We start from the raw sequence: 15,984 nt of genomic DNA on the forward strand, positions 1-15,984 counted from the left end.
AAAATCTTTTGTGCCAGCTGTGAAGCAAATAAATGCTTCCCCCGCGCCAACAGGGCCTACACATTGGTCGCCAGCAGTGGCCTGTTCTTAGTGGCAGTAGGTGGAGGAGGAACAGACACAGTGGCAGTGGGCACAGCATCAGTGAGGACAGATGTAGTGGGCACAGTGGTGGTGGGCACGTGGGCTGGAGTAATGTATATAATAATGTAATGAATGACACAAAAAATACTAAATTAACAACAACAAAAAAATGGTTTAAGGAGGATATAGCTTAATTAGCGGTCGGCTAATTATCTTGACAGTAGTGGCATGTTTTTTACTGTATATCATGGTAAAGTTGCAGGTTCACATGTACAGAATAAAACGTGTGCTATTACACGCTAGCTAGCTTTATTGGCATGTTTAATTGTCCAAAAACAAACACTGTTTATGAATGAATAATGATCGATTATACAGTCGTGAAGAATAGACTTACCTGTTGGAAAGATTGCAAAGATGACGATAATAATAGCGGTCGCCGATTGGTCAAAAGTAAGCCACAGGAGCAGAGCCAGGAGAGAAACGCGATTGGTCAAAAGTAAGCCACAGGAGAGAAAGGCGATTGGTCAAAAGTAAGCCACAGGAGAGAAAAACGATTGGTCAAAAGTAAGCCACAGGAGAGAACGCGATTGGTCAAAAGTAAGCCACAGCAGAGAAACACGATTGGCTCACGTGGGCTTACTTTGGGCTTACTTTGGCTCAATCGGTAGGAAGCAGTAGGCGCAAGCGAGAGGTAGTGGGATCGATGCCTGCATTCTCCAGTGCTGTCCATCCTTTTTACGCCCCCCTTCAAGGGGCACTACCTAGATGAGCTCTTGCGGCTCAGTGCTGCCGAAAATGTTTTTTCGAACGAGGTACTGCACACATTCCAGGCAAATGCAGGTCCCACCGAGATTTGAACTCGGATCTACAATTAAAAGGTAGCCAGTGATCGCACCTCGTCTTTGTCTTTGAGAGCGATGGACACCTCCTCTCCATCATCGAGGGGAATTAGCTCAAATGGTAGAGCGCTCGCTTAGCATGCGAGAGGTAGCGGGATCGATGCCTGCATTCTCCAGTGCTGTCCATCCTTTTTACGCCCCCCTTCAAGAGGCACTACCTAGATGAGCTCTTGCGGCTCAGTGCTGCCGAAAAAGTTTTTTCGAACGAGGTACTGCACACATTCCTGGCAAAAGCAGGTCCCACCGAGATTTGAACTCGGATCGCTGGATTCAGAGCCAAGAGTGCAAACCATTACACCATGGAACCTTGGCGTGTGTCAACATTTCCCATGAGCAGGAGAGATTTAAGTCATTGAGTCCAAAAGCACGATAGCAAGGAGCAAATGAAGCCTTTGCTTTTTAAGCCCATGTTTCCCCAATTCCGACTCTGTTTGGGATTGCCAATTTCACTGCCACGTCAGCAGTTGCGCATCACCTCTGCTTTTTCCCACCCTTCCGCAAAGAACCTAAAAAGGTTCTACCGAGATTGGAACTTGGATCGCTAGATTCAATGCCCAAAGTGCTAGCCATTACACCATGGAACCAACACTTCCTGATAGCTGGCTGTCTGAGAGGCAGATAGCGATGAGGCTAGGTGGAATCAGGTAGACTAAAAGAGGCGGACGTGGTTCCTCTGCCGAAACCCGGGATATAAATATCCTGGTTGCCCTAATCAGGCTGAAGAGATTAAAAGCAAAGCCTAATAATGGGCTCATCCGGGATTTGAACCAGGGACCTCTCGCACCCTAAGCGAGAATCATACCCCTATACCAATGAGCCGAAACAGACATCCTCCCTGCTGCCGCCGAGCCGCAAACATTTCACCTTGCATGGCTTAAAGCGCAATTTTTTGATTAAATCTACAATTAAAAGGTAGCCAGTGCAAAGTTTCCAGCACAGAGGAAATGCGGCCTCTTTTTTTGTGGTCATTGGAAATCACACTGCAGCACCTGCACACGAAGAATGAGAAGCTTACTTACAGGAGCCTGGTCTGCAACACTGGACCCAGTTGATGTTGTAGGAGCAGAGGCAGCACTTGGCTGGACAGAAGGCTGTGGAGGAGACTGCAGAGGAGGCTGAACAGGGCGCAGAGGAGGAGACTGCAGAGGAGGCTGGGCAGGGCGCAGAGGAGGAGACTGCAGAGGAGGCTGGGCAGGGCGCAGAGGAGGAGACTGCAGAGGAGGCTGGGCAGGGCGCAGAGGAGGAGACTGCAGAGGAGGCTGGGCAGGGCGCTGCAGTCCTGTGGGTGGCTGTAGTGAGGATGGTCCTGGTGCAGAGGGACAGGGGTTGAAGGCCTTGCTGGAAAGATGGAAGTTGCTCTTTCCAGTGGACAGGAAGCTCTGCAGGCGACTGGGACACCTGGCCAGGGGTCCACAATGCTGGAGGAGCAGGATAAGGGGCAGGAGCAGGGGCAGTAGCACGAGCCGGGGCAGGAGCAGGGCCTCTCGAGCCTGCAGTGGCTGGAGCGTAAAAAAACACAACAAAATTATCTTATTGTTTTAGACTTTCACTGCATGACTTTCTCAGCTCTGCTGGACAGCTACTGCGATTACAAGGTTTACTGCAAAGCATGTATGATTAGTAGAGAGATGACAAGATGATGAAAAGATGGAAGGAAGCAGTGAAAATCATCCTGTTTTTCATCCAAGCACCATTAGAAGAAATACAAGAAGAAAAAAAGATGGGATCAGCCAAGTGTGAAGCGAAGCAGACCAAACACTACAACAGCCACTTATTCCAAGGGGAGTGGGGAAAGTCTGAGATGACAAGAATGAGCTTTAGTCAATGATTACGATAAAAAATGAAATAAAACCTTTTACATACACCTTTAAATTATCTTTTTTCCTTTGAGGATGTTCACTCAAAGAGTGAATGTAGATTGACACCATTCCTCTGTGTTGTGAAATAAAATAATATGTCATTTAAAAAATACTGTTTTGTTTTATTTGTAATTGTTTGTAAAATATTGTTTAAGATTTACATACCTTGAGGAAGTTGTTCCTCAGCTTGCGAGGCTACAGTTGCCATCTCCAGGTCATCTTCCTCCTCAAAAAAATCCGTAGCAGCAGAGTCTGTAAAATAACATAAAACACTAAGCACATGTCACCAACACACTTGTATGCGTTAAGTGATACTCACCACATGTAAAGAGCTGTCTCCGGGCTGCGGACTCAGACGCAGGATGTACACGTGGTCCTGCAGCTGTTGAACACGTATTTTCGTTAGACATATATACTGCATAATATATACTGTAATGATTTTAAAGCTTGCAAATCACTTACAGGGTTTGGCTGGAGACAAAATCTTTTGTGCCAGCTGTGAAGCAGATAAATGCTTCCCCCACGCCAACAGGGCCTTCACATTGGTCGCCAGCAGTGGGCTGCTCTTAGTGGCAGTAGGTGGAGGAGGAACAGACACAGTGGCAGTGGGCACAGCAGCAGTGAGGACAGATGCAGTGGGCACAGTGGTGGTGGGCACGTGGGCTAGAGCCTGCCTCTTCAGCACGTATGGTTTGAATAGGGCCATATTGGTGTTAGGCCTGGCCTTTGCCTTCTTCAGGTAGGTGATGAGAGCCTGGGCCTCCTTGCTTGGGTCCTCATACACCTCCTTCATTGACCTACCCTTAAAATCCCCAAACTCCACCATCAGACATCCAGAGTCTCCTGTCCTCTGGGCCTCCTGCAGCATGACCTGTTTTTTTCTGATACACCTCTACAGCCTCGCCTACCTCCCTGATCTGCGAGGTGTATCTGAGGAACAGGTGTTTGTTGTCCGACAGCGGGTTGTCCCTCTCCTCCTCCCCCAAAACGCTGCTGACCAGATAGCAGGCATACCACAGTGAGTTCTTCAGCAGCCACAGGAACCTCTGACCCTGGTGTTTCCCAAACTGGATCTTGCAGTGAGCCAGAACCAGGAACTGGTCTCCAGGATTCCCTCCATTCTGCCTCACAAAGGCAGTGGCCTCAGCCAGGACCTCCTCTTTACACCTGGCCCTCCCTGCCAATACGATCTTCCTCCTATTGGCCTCCTCAGTTGGCCCCATAAGGAGTCGACCCTCAGAGGTTCTTCGTAAAACCGGGTATGCATACATAATCTGAAAGGACACAGGCATAATCAGAACGTTACATAGCTGTCATATTCCAACTGAAAGTATTTTACTACAGCATTTTTTTATGTAATTAATTATTATAATATTATAATAATTAATGATTATTATTATTATGAGCATAAGCATTATTGTTTTTTATACAACTGTGAATCACTTTGAATTGCCTTGTGTACAAATTGTAAATAGTGTGATGAACTAATTAATAAGAAAATAAATAACACTTCTTGGTACAATCTTGCTGGTATCATGCCATGCTTAAATCGTTTTGTTTTGTTTAGCTTTTGTGGCAGAGATTACTAAGAAACACCAAATATAACATAAAGGCGTTTATGACAATTCATAATAATATGATCATCAAACAGATCTAAAACTTAAAATGGTATATCAAATCGTTTTGGTATATCTTTTATAACATAGTTGAGAATCATTTGTTGAAACAAAAAAACACTTGTTTTTGCCTATTCATGTCTTTTTAAATATGTATAACATAGTATTTAAAAAGATAACATAAATATGTATACTGGTGTATAACAGTATAGTATAACATATATGAATTAAACTTTTTTTTTAAAGGTTTTAGTAAAAATCTTCTTGTGCTCAAAATAATGTAATGAATGACACAAAAAATACTAAATTAACAACAACAAAAAAATGGTTTAAGGAGGATATAGCTTAATTAGCGGTCGGCTAATTATCTTGACAGTAGTGACAATTTTTTTTACTGTATATCATGGTAAAGTTGCAGGTTCACATGAACAGAAGAAAACGTGTGCTATTACACGCTAGCTGGCTTTATTGCCATGTTTAATTGTCTAAAAACAAACACTGTTTATGAATAAATAATGATCGATTATACAGTCGTGAAGAATAGACTTACCTGTTGCAAAGATTGCAAAGATGACGATAATAACAGCGGTCGCCGATTGGTCAAAAGTAAGCCACAGGAGCAGAGCCAGGAGAGAAACGCGATTGGTCAAAAGTAAGCCACAGGAGAGAAAGGCGATTGGTCAAAAGTAAGCCACAGGAGAGAACAAGATTGGTCAAAAGTAAGCCACAGCAGAGAAACACAATTGGCTCACGTTGGCTTACTTTGGGCTTACTTTGGCTCAATCGGTAGGAAGCAGTAGGCGCAAGCGAGAGGTAGTGGGATCGATGCCTGCATTCTCCAGTGCTGTCCATCCTTTTTACGCCCCACTTCAAGGAGCACTACCTAGATGAGCTCTTGCGGCTCAGTGCTGCCGAAAAAGTTTTTTCGAACGAGGTACTGCACACATTCCTGGCAAAAGCAGGTCCCACCGAGATTTGAACTCGGATCGCTGGATTCAGAGCCCAGAGTGCTAACCATTACACGATGGAACCTTGGCGTGTGTCAACTTTTCCCATGAGCAGCAGAGATTTAAGTCATTGAGTCCAGAAGCACGATAGCAAGGATTTAAGTCATTGAGTCCAGAAGCACGATAGCAAGGAGCAAATGAAGCCTTTGCTTTTTAAGCCCATGTTTCCCCAATTCCGACTCGGTTTGAGAGTGCCAATTTCACCGCCACGTCAGCAGTTGCGCATCACCTCTGTTTTTTCCCTCCCTTCAGCAAAGAACCTAAAAAGGTTCCACCGAGATTTGAACTCAGATATCTGGATTCAAAGCCCAGAGTGCTAATCATTACACCATGGAACCAACACACTCTGCTAGCTGGCTGTCTGAGAGGCAGATAGCGATGAGGCTAGGTGGAATCAGGTAGACTAAAAGAGGCAGACGTGGTTCCTCTGCCGAAACCCGGTATTGAACCAGGGACCTTTAGATCTTCAGTCTAACGCTCTCCCAACTGAGCTATTTCGGCCAGATACTTGTATGGTTTAGCCAGCAGGGATGTCTGGGAGACCGCCCGTCATTTTCGAGAAGAGCAGAGCGAAGGTCCCAGAGAGAAAATGAGTGGCCCGTACGGGGATGAAAACCCGCCACCTTGGCGTTATTAGCACCACGCTCTAAGCAACTGAGCTAACCGGCCTCTCTCTGGCACATTTTATCCCCAATTTCTCACAAATATCCTGGTTGCCCTAATCAGGCTGAAGAGATTAAAAGCAAAGCCTAATAATGGGCTCGTCTGGGATTTGAGCCCGGGACCTCTCGCACCCTAAGCGAGAATCATACCCCTAGACCAACGAGCCGAAACATACATCCTCCCTGCTGCTGCCGGGCCGCAAGCATTTCAGCTTCCATGGCTTATAGCGCAATTTTTTGATTAAATCTACTATTAAAAGGTAGCCAGTGCAAAGTTTCCAGCACAGAGGAAATGCGGCCTCTTTTTTTGTGGTCATTGGAAATCACGCTGCAGGACCTGCACACGAATAATGAGAAGCTTACTTACAGGAGCCTGGTCTGCAACACTGGACCCAGTTGATGTTGCAGGAGCAGAGGCAGCACTTGGCTGGACAGAAGGCTGTGGAGGAGACTGCAGAGGAGGCTGAGCAGGGCGCAGAGGAGGAGACTGCAGAGGAGGCTGGGCAGGGCGCAGAGGAGGAGACTGCAGAGGAGGCTGGGCAGGCCGCAGAGGAGGAGACTGCAGAGGAGGCTGGGCAGGGCGCAGAGGAGGAGACTGCAGAGGAGGCTGGGCAGGGCGCTGCAGTCCTGTGGGTGGCTGTAGTGAGGATGGTCCTGGTGCAGAGGGACAGGGGTTGAAGGCCTTGCTGGAAAGATGGGAGTTGCTCTTTCCAGTGGACAGGAAGCTCTGCAGGCGACTGGGACACCTGGCCAGGGGTCCACAATGCTGGAGGAGCAGGATAAGGGGCAGGAGCAGGGGCAGTAGCACGAGCCGGGGCAGGAGCAGGGCCTCTCGAGCCTGCAGTGGCTGGAGCGTAAAAAAACACAACGAAATTATCTTATTGTTTTAGACTTTCACTGCATGACTTTCTCAGCTCTGCTGGACAGCTACTGCGATTACAAGGTTTACTGCAAAGCATGTACGATTAGTAGAGAGATGACATGATGATGAAAAGATGGAAGGAAGCAGTGAAAATCATCCTGTTTTTCATCCAAGCACCATTAGAAGAAATACAAGAAGAAAAAAAGATGGGATCAGCCAAGTGTGAAGCGAAGCAGACCAAACACTACAACAGCCACTTATTCCAAGGGGAGTGGGGGAAGTATGAGATGACAAGAATGAGCTTTAGTCAGTGATTACGATAAAAAATGAAATAAAACCTTTTACATACACCTTTAAATTATCTTTTTTCCTTTGAGGATGTTCACTCAAAGAGTGAATGTAGATTGACACCTGAGAAGTGCCATTCCTCTGTGTTGTGAAATAAAATAATATGTCATTTAAAAAATACTGTTTTGTTTTATTTGTAATTGTTTGTAAAATATTGTTTAAGATTTACATACCTTGAGGAAGTTGTTCCTCAGCTTGCGAGGCTACAGTTGCCATCTCCAGGTCATCTTCCTCCTCAAAAAAATCCGTAGCAGCAGAGTCTGTAAAATAACATAAAACACTAAGCACATGTCACCAACACACTTGTATGCGTTAAGTGATACTCACCACATGTAAAGAGCTGTCTCCGGGCTGCGGACTCAGACGCAGGATGTACACGTGGTCCTGCAGCTGTTGAACACGTATTTTCGTTAGACATATATACTGCATAATATATACTGTAATGATTTTAAAGCTTGCAAATCACTTACAGGGTTTGGCTGGAGCCAAAATCTTTTGTGCCAGCTGTGAAGAAAATAAATGCATCCCCCGCGCCAACAGGGCCTTCACATTGGTCGCCAGTAGTGGCTTGTTCTTAGTGGCAGTAGGTGGAGGAGGAACAGACACAGTGGCAGTGGGCACAGCAGCAGTGAGGACAGATGCAGTGGGCACAGTGGTGGTGGGCACATGGGCTGGAGCCTGCCTCTTCAGCACGTATGCTTTGAAAAGGGCCATATTGGTGTTAGGCCTGGCCTTTGCCTTCTTCAGGTAGGTGATGAGAGCCTGGGCCTCCTTGCTTGGGTCCTCATACACCTCCTTCATTGACCTACCCTTAAAATCCCCAAACTCCACCATCAGACATCCAGAGTCTCCTGTCCTCTGGGCCTCCTGCAGCATGGCCTGTTTTATATGATACACCTCCACAGCCTCGCCTACCTCCCTGATCTGCGAGGTGTATCTGAGGAACAGGTGTTGGTTGTCCGACAGCGGGTTGTCCCTCTCCTCCTCCCCCAAAATGCTGCTGACCAGATAGCAGGCATACCCCAGTGAGTTCTCCAGCAGCCACAGGAACCTCTGACCCTGGTGTTTCCCAAACTGGATCTTGCATTGAGCCAGAACCAGGAACTGGTCTCCAGGATTCCCTCCATTCTGCCTCACAAAGGCAGTGGCCTCAGCCAGGACCTCCTCCTTACACCTGGCCCTCCCTGCCAACACGATCTTCCTCCTATTGGCCTCCTCAGTTGGCCCCATAAGGAGTCGACCCTCAGAGGTTCTTCGTAAAACCGGGTATGCATACATAATCTGAAAGGACACAGGCATAAACAGAACGTTACATAGCTGTCATATTCCAACTGAAAGTATTTTACTACAGCATTTCTTTTTTATGTAATTAATTATTATAATATTATAATAATTAATGATTATTATTATTATGAGCATAAGCATTATTGTTTTTATACAACTGTGAATCACTTTGTATTGCCTTGTGTACAAATTGTAAATAGTGTGATGAACTTATTAATAAGAAAATAAATAACACTTCTTGGTACAATCTTGCTGGTATCATGCCATGTATCATGTATCATGGTAAAGTTGCAGGTTCACATGTACAGAAGAAAACGTGTGCTATTACACGCTAGCTAGCTTTATTGGCATGTTTAATTGTCTAAAAACAAACACTGTTTATGAATAAATAATGATCGATTATACAGTCGTGAAGAATAGACTTACCTGTTGCAAAGATGACGATAATTACTACTGATGACGACTACTTCCTGCTCAGCTACTGTTCGGACGCTCTCGCTTACTGCTCCGCGCTTTGCTCTATCGCTTTTATATTTCTATAATTTATCTACTTTTATCATCTAATTTTAACTTCAGCAAATCAGCACAGTGCTCAAACGCTTGGATTACTACAAAAAAAAGCAGAATTATTTTATTCGACCAGCCTCCCACTGAAAGCTTACATTCCGGGGAAGAGAAAACACAACTGCCTACATTCATAAGGATAAGAAAATGCCTCCTCTGGAATCTACTTGCTGCTCCAACTGCCACAGACTTTTACAAAGGATTGCAATTCTTGAAACAAAGTTAATTGCGGGACCACCAAACCAGACGGAACACACAACAGAGCTTCGTCATGGACGTCCTCAGCATACAGCCGGTGAGTCCCATGAATCTAGTGCTTCTCGACAGGCCATACTGAGTGTAGAGAAACAAGCCGATCGTTTTACTAATCGATGGCACAAACAGGGTGCGAGACCCAAAGGCACTCGAGACATCAGATTGTCACGAGCATCACATATTACTGCAGTAGCATCCTCTACCCCAGATACGGCTCTGACAAGGACTGCAAACACTGGTCTCCTACCACCGCCTATACATCTTGAGAACAGATTTGAAGTATTAATGAATGAGGAATCCCCAAATTTGATGAATGTGATCGCACACAGACAGAATCAGCCAGTAGCTAACACTGATGCTAACTGGGGCTCAAGGTCGAGCAGACAGCGGCACTCAGCTCACAGTGCAGCCGAGCCCAGGACTCTGATAGTGGGCGACTCCGTAATCAGAAGCATTAATAACAGGGATACAACAACGTGTTGCCTTCCACAAGCAACAACTTCTGATGTAAACAGGGAACTTCAGAACATTCTGATGAAACATAAGACTGCAAATCGACTCATCATTCATGTGGGGAAGAATGATATTCATTCAATCTTTTCTGGAGTCAGAGGCAACTGTTTCAACAGGATGGCCACCACCCAAACAAACTTGGTTCAAGAGTGCTAAAGGACAATATCTACTTCTCCCTCCGTCATCCTTCTGCAATGTGTGCCAATCCACTCAACCTGAATGGCACACACACACCTGGATACAGTATGAATGACCACAGGATTTCATTTCAGCACCTGAATGGACATGCGGTTGACACATCACACAAGGACAGTGATAACACCACTCAGCCACAACAACCTCTGCTCACGGACACAATCTCAGCTGAGCCCTGCCCACAGAGCTCACCACAGACAGACTGTGACATACCAGCACTGCTCCAAGATACAGCACCCATAGACGACTTTCTGGAAAACAGCCAGGGAAACCAGGACAGCATATTACAGCCTCCAATAACACCAGAGCAAAAATCCCTCTCACCGGAAACATTACCACTCTCTCCAGCATCTCCACTTCTGTGCTTCTCAGAGAAAATGGAACAACTGGTGCATGCTGGAACTAGACTATCCCACTCTTTTGCTGCGAGCCCCCAGATACCAACCAAAAAACGCCAGGCCCCACAACCACCAAAGCCTGCGGGCCCAGCTCGCCCTCCCCCTCCTCCTGTGAGAGCTCTTCGGCCTCTGCCACAGCGCCAGGGCCCACACCCTCCTCCAGCGGCTCGAGGTGAACCAAAAACAACTGATACCAGCTCTCAGTGATATGTGTCGGGTCCCCGCTATGATAACAATAACTTTCTCAAATGTTTACAGAACAAGCGGGAACCCAGTGTGCCTGTATCTTTTTCTATTGCTGTTCGATTACATGATAGAAAGTCTAAGGCCTTCAAAAGCCGTACAGCAAACCCATCTAATCTGGTGCCTATTACACGACATACCAAGATTGCTGTGGGGACAAAAAGTAAGACTGTTAAGTTAGCACTTTTAAACATCCGCTCACTTAAAAATAAATCACTTTTAGTCAACGACTTAATAACCACATACAACCTGGATTTTATGTTGCTAAATGAAACTTGGCTAGAAGAAAGTTGCAGTGCAACAGTCCTCAATGAAACAGCCCCTCCTAACTTTACTTGTATGAGTGTCTGCAGAGCTGTCAGAAGAGGCGGAGGTTTAGCTGCTCTTTATAAAGATGTCTATCAATGTAAGCAAATATCATTTGGGAATTACCCGTCTTTCGAGTATCTGGGTATTGTGTTAAAAGGTGCTCCACGCAATTTACTTATCATTGTTTACAGGCCTCCAAAATACTCTCCAGCTTTTGCTGAGAACTTAACAGAACTGTTATCAACAATTTCCTCAGAGTTTGACTGCTTTGCCATTGCTGGAGATTTTAACATTCACATAGATAATGCAGAAAACAATATGGCAAAAGAAATCAAAACTGTTTTAAAAACTTTTGATCTGACTCAGCATGTACATGGACCCACACATAATCGTGGACACACTCTAGATTTACTTATCAGTAAGGGTCTAAACATTTCATCAATTGTTATTAAGGATGTAGCACTGTCTGATCATTTTTGTATTTTCTTTGATATATTGATCTCTCCTGCCATTGAAGCTAGATCTGTGTCTGTCAAGAAGAGATGCTTAAATGAGAACACTAGTGTACTATTTATGAAGGCTATATCTTTAACACCAAGCATATCTGCTGACTCTGTTGATTTTCTCCTTGATTCTTTTAACTCAAAAGTTAAGAGTGTAATTGATGATATTGCTCCTGTGAAAGTCAGGAAGAAGAGTGGCAGACAAAAAGCACCTTGGAGAAACTCAACAGCAGTGCAAAATATGAAAAGACAATGGAGAAAAGCAGAGCGCATGTGGCGGAAGACAAAACTTGTAGTCCATTATAACATCTACAAAGACAGCATCCATGCTTTCAATAAGGAACTAAGCAAAGCTAGACAGACTTTTTTCTCGAATATTATAAACAGCAATATAAACAACACGCGCACTCTTTTTGCTACTGTAGAGAGACTGACAACCCCCCCAAGCCAGATTCCCAGTGAAATGCTCTCAGTGAGAAAGTGCAGTGAGTTTACTTCTTTCTTCTCTGAGAAAATCAATAATATCAGAAAGGTGATCAGCTCATCCTTGAGTTGCGCTGGGGTCAGGCAGATCAGACAACAGCACGAGAAAGTAGCCACTATGTCTGATTTCGAAGAAATTGATGGCAAAATTTTGGAAGAAACCGTACAGCAACTAAAAACATCAACCTGCGCCCTTGACGCACTTCCCACATCTTTTTTCAAAAATGTGTTACACAGCTTAGAAGCAGATCTCCTGGAAGTGGTAAATGCCTCACTTCTCTCTGGGAGTTTTCCGACCTCCCTGAAAACTGCTGTCGTCAAGCCCCTCCTGAAAAAGAGCAATCTGGATAAGACCATATTAAACAACTATAGACCGATATCAAATCTTCCTTTCATAGGCAAGATCATTGAAAAAGTTGTCTTCAATCAGCTGATCAAATTCTTATGCTCGAATGGATACTTTGACCATTTTCACTCTGGTTTCCGACCGCACCACAGTACAGAGACCGCGCTCATAAAGATAATAAATGATATTCGCTTAAATACTGATACAGGCTAATTATCAGTGCTGGTACTACTCAACCTCAGTACTGCATTTGACACTGTCGATCACAAAATACTTCTTGACAGGCTGGAAAACTGGGTCGGGCTTTCTGGGATAGTCCTAAAATGGTTCAGGTCATACTTACGAGGCAGAGGTTATTATGTGAGTATTGGAGACCATAAGTCTGAGTGGACATCCATGACATGCGGAGTCCCTCAAGGCTCAATTCTTGCGCAGCTCCTATTCAACCTGTACATGCTCCCAATGAGCCAAATAATGAGAAAGAACCAAATCGCTTACCATAGCTATGCAGACGACACACAGCTCTACTTATCCCTATCGCCTAACGATTACAGCCCCATTGACTCCCTTTGCCAATGCATTGATGAAGTAAACAATTGGATGTGCCAAAACTTTCTTCAGTTAAACAAATACAAAACTGAAGTCATTGCGTTTGGAAACAAAGATGAAGTTCTCAAGGTGAAAGCATACCTTCAGTCTAGGGGTCAAACAACTAAAAATCAAGTCAGGAATCTGGGTGTGTCTCTAGAGTCAGACCTTAGTTTCAGTAGTCATGTCAAAGCAATAACTAAATCAGCATATTATCACCTGAAAAATATTGCAAGAATTAGATGCTTTGTTTCCAGTCAAGACTTAGAAAAACTTGTGCATGCTTTCATCACCAGTAGGGTGGATTATTGTAATGGACTTCTCACTGGCCTTCCCAAAAAGACCATAAGACAGTTGCAGCTCATACAGAACGCTGCTGCTAGGATTCTGAGCAGAACCAGAAAATATGAACACATCACACCAGTCCTCAGGTCTTTACACTGGCTGCCAGTTACATTTAGGATTGATTTTAAAGTATTATTACTGGTATATAAATCATTCAATGGCCTAGGATATGCTCAGTGAATATAAACCCAACAGATCACTCAGATCATTAGGATCACATCGGCTAGAAATACCAAGGGTTCACTCTAAGCATGACGAGTCTGCTTTTAGCTACTATGCCAGCCGCAGCTGGAACCAGCTTCCAGAAGAGATCAGATGTGCTCCTACAGTAGTCACATTCAAATCCAGACTCAAAACACATCTGTTTAACTGTGCATTTACTGAATGAGCACTGTGCCACTGTTCGTCCGACTGTTTGCACTGTATTTTATTTTATGTTTTAATTATTCTGATTTCATTTGATTATTTCTGTATTTTATCTTTTATTCCAAACTGTTTTAATTATTCTGATTTCTTTTGATTATTTTAATTTCTTCTATGTAAAGCACTTTGAATTACCATTGTGTATGAAATGTGCTATATAAATAAACTTGCCTTGCCTTGCCTTGCCTAATAATAGCGGTCGCCGATTGGTCAAAAGTAAGCCACAGGAGCAGAGCCAGGAGAGAAACGCGATTGGTCAAAAGTAAGCCAAAGGAGAGAAAGGCGATTGGTCAAAAGTAAGCCACAGGAGAGAAACACGATTGGTCAAAAGTAAGCCACAGGAGAGAACGCGATTGGTCAAAAGTAAGCCACAGCAGAGAAACACGATTGGCTCACGTGGGCTTACTTTGGGCTTACTTTGGCTCAATCGGTAGGAAGCAGTAGGCGCAAGCGAGAGGTAGTGGGATCGATGCCTGCATTCTCCAGTGCTGTCCATCCTTTTTACGCCCCCCTTCAAGGGGCACTACCTAGATGAGCTCTTGCGGCTCAGTGCTGCCGAAAAAGTTTTTTCAAACGAGGTACTGCACACATTCCTGGCAAATGATGGTCCCACCGAGATTTGAACACGGATCGCTGGATTCAAAGCCCAGAGTGCTAACCATTATACCATGGAACAAACACACCCTGATAGCTGAACGATGAGGCTAGGTGGAATCAGGTAGATAAGAGCTGGCGTTTGGTCAATAGACCGCCTCGACTAAGAGAGGCGGACGTGGTTCCTCTGCCGAAACCCGGGATTGAACCAGGGACCTTCAGATCTTCAGTCTAACGCTCTCCCAACTGAGCTAATTCGGCCAGGTACTTGTGCGGTTTAGCCAGCAGCCATGTCTGGGAGACCGCCAGTCATTTTCGAGAAGAGCAGAGCGAAGGTCCCAGAGAGAAAATGAGTTGCCCGTACGGGGATCGAACCCTTGACCTTGGCACTATTAGCACCGCGCTCTAACCAACTGAGCTAACCGGCCTCTCTCAAGCTCATTTTATCCCCAATTTCTCATAAATATCCTGGTTGCCCTAATCAGGCTGAAGAGATTAAAAGCAAAGCCTGATAATGGGCTCGTCCGGCATTTGAACCCGGGACCTCTCGCACCCTAAGAGAGAATCATACCCCTAGACCAACGAGCCTAAACATACGTCCTCCCTGCTGCTGCCGGGCCGAAAACATTAAAGCTTTCATGGCTTAAAGCGCAATATTTTAATTAAATCTACAATTAAAAGGTAGCCAGTGCAAAGTTGCCAGCACAGAGGAAATGCAGCCTCTTTTTTGTGGTCATTGGAAATCACGCTGCAGCACCTGCACACGTGCTAGGGATCGCGCCTCGTCTTTGTCTTTGAGAGCGATGGACACCTCTTCTCCATCATCGAGGGGAATTAGCTCAAATGGTAGAGCGCTCGCTCCGCAAAAGAAGGGGCCCAATCTTTGCGCCCCCGCACACAAGCCAAAAAGACGCGAAAAACGAGAATTTGCCCACAAATTTCCCCTGCAACATTATTAGGGCTATATTTTAGTCACATTTGAAACAAGTCACCCTCCGCGGGCTGGATTCGAACCCGTGTTCTGCGTGTGATCAACTGCGCCTGCGTCTTCATTTATCTATGACATCATTATATTGATTTATATTTTTTTGTGTGTATTATTATTATTTTTAAATATTGCACATTACATGTTGTTGATTATTTAATAAAATGAATAAAAATGGAGGGATATGATTTGATTGACATGATTTATCAGATTTGTTTTAAGACACTTCAAATGTTTTATTAAATGTTTTTTTTTGTGTATATTATTTTTAAAAATTGCATATTACATGTTGTTTATGATTGAATAAAATGAATAAAAATGTTTCTTCAAATATGTGTGTTTTTTGTGAGGGATATGATTTGAGAGATATGATTTATTAGATTACTTTAAGACACTTTAAATGTTTTATTAAAATGAATACACACAAATATTTCAATGGCACTTAAAATGTTTTATTAAAATGAATACACAAATATTTAAATGACACTTTAAATGTAAAAAAACAAATATTAAAATGAATACACACAAATAATGAAATGAGTACACAGACACAAACACACATATATACATATATATATATATATATATATATATATATATATATATAGGACAATATGAAAGA

The 15,984-nt window shown here is 44.2% G+C and overlaps 3 non-coding genes across 3 annotated transcripts; all 3 read right to left on the bottom strand.

The window, feature by feature from the left end:
- Positions 1-5,415: 5,415 nt before the first annotated feature.
- trnaq-cug (transfer RNA glutamine (anticodon CUG)) lies at positions 5,416-5,487 on the bottom strand. The gene has a single exon. It is a non-coding gene; the product is annotated as a tRNA-Gln (tRNA).
- A 403-nt stretch (positions 5,488-5,890) lies between these two features.
- On the bottom strand, positions 5,891-5,963 carry trnaf-gaa (transfer RNA phenylalanine (anticodon GAA)). Its single transcript has one exon. It is a non-coding gene; the product is annotated as a tRNA-Phe (tRNA).
- Positions 5,964-14,565: 8,602 nt separating this feature from the next.
- Positions 14,566-14,638, bottom strand: trnaf-gaa (transfer RNA phenylalanine (anticodon GAA)). Its single transcript has one exon. It is a non-coding gene; the product is annotated as a tRNA-Phe (tRNA).
- Between the last annotated feature and the right edge of the window lie 1,346 nt (positions 14,639-15,984).

Source organism: Siphateles boraxobius, unplaced genomic scaffold, assembly GCF_051911475.1.
Source record: "Siphateles boraxobius isolate OS27281-9 unplaced genomic scaffold, OSU_SipBor_1 19, whole genome shotgun sequence".
NCBI classification, from domain to species: Eukaryota; Metazoa; Chordata; class Actinopteri; order Cypriniformes; family Leuciscidae; genus Siphateles; species Siphateles boraxobius.